This window comes from Condylura cristata, unplaced genomic scaffold (assembly GCF_000260355.1).
Source record: "Condylura cristata isolate star-nosed mole 26May11 unplaced genomic scaffold, ConCri1.0 scaffold00002, whole genome shotgun sequence".
Taxonomy (NCBI): domain Eukaryota; kingdom Metazoa; phylum Chordata; class Mammalia; order Eulipotyphla; family Talpidae; genus Condylura; species Condylura cristata.
Window position 1 is genome coordinate 13387508 of NW_004567103.1, and position 1641 is coordinate 13389148.

Genomic DNA, 1641 nt, shown 5'->3' on the forward strand with positions numbered 1-1641 from the left:
ACACTGCTGAGGGGAGCAGCGGGAGGGTCAGGAGAGGTCTGCGGTGCCATGTGGGTCACCTCTGGGCTGGGATCGAACTCGCACTGAAGCGGCTGTGGCTGGCTTGCAATGCTGAGTCCCAACCCGTTGTGCCACTAAGGAGGGCCAATTGTGTGTTGATTTTTAAAATACTCATCCCAGTTATCCTTGATGCACCATTACAGGAAGTCCCTTGCCTTACCCCTGTCCTAAGGAGAGCCAGTCCTTACCCAAGTCCATACAAGGGAGGGTGATTCTTTAAATCTTTGTTTTGTTTTATTTTGGTTGGTCAACCATTGTGGCTCCCATTGTCCCCCATCTTGAGACATAAAAGGATTTTGGCCTCCTTGGGGAGGAGTGTGGAGCCAGCTAGGGCTTACTGTACACTGTGAGACCACTTCGGTGAAGTTCATACCTTAAAGAAAAATTCTAGTTTTCCTTGCCTCTATACTACTCACTATTCCAGAATCTGCAAAGGCATTTTCAGACTTTTAATACAATGGTGATGAGACACACTTAGTTACTGGCTATCTGGCACATGGGGCAGGGCTTTCTTTGTTTTTTTTCCTGACTTGCTCTCTTTGGAGGAGGGTGAGAGTTGGGATTAGGGAGACAGTAGTGTTTCCTCAGCCTCAGGCATGAGTGACCTGTGGACCCCACAGCTTCTCCCACCTCCGTTCTGAGGGCACAACTGAATGTGAGGAAAAATGGACAAAGCTTGGTAGACAAAGCACTTTTTTGTGTGTGCCATTAAGGGGTTCCCTCATCTTTTAGTAAAATTTAATGAACCAGAAAATGTCAACTAGTGTTCAAGGGTCAGGACTAGTGAAAGTTCTAGTGACCGGTGACAGTGTGCAAACTTAGGTCAGGGGAATGGTCTTGGCCTCCTGAAGGTCACTCTGGCTATTGGTGGCTGAGGCGAGGCTACCTGACTCCTGCCCCAGGTTCCTCTTCCTGTACCTTGAGGCTGTGCCTACGTGATGTGTCCTTGATAGAGAACATGAAGTGGGCACACCTTGGATCCTGGCCCCTGTCCTGATCTAAATATTTTCAGCCCATTCTCTTTTTAGCAAGACCCTTTACTCTCTCTTACCATATTCTAGCCATCTACTTACCCATCCTGAAACTCAGAGAAAAAAAAAAATCTGTGTGACCCATGGAAAATTTCATTGTAGACAAAACCAGTCCTGACCCCTCCCTGCTTTGTTCCATCAGCAATCTTGAAATCAGGCTTCTTTGGCCTGTCATCTGTAGGATCTTCACAGCCTTGGAGGGGCCCTGCTTCTCAGCAGGGCTGCTAGGTCGCCGCGCCCCAGCTGCAAGTGGGAATCCGCTACTATTTCTTAAAATAAATTTTTCTAGAAGTTTGCCCTATCAGCTTGCCTTATCTTGCACTCAATTACTTTTTGGCTCTGATTTTTTTTTTTTTTCCATATTAGAGTTTGAATTGGCTCACAGATCTGTAGGTTTATTCCATCACCAACTTGATGTAAATTGGTTTTGGGTCTTAAACAGGGCCTAGCCCCAGGTAAAGTTGTGAAATTGTTGAAATGTGTTTCTGGCACCTAACTACCTCCAATCTCATATCCTTTCCTTCACTGGGTTTGCTTGGTGTTGGCTGTT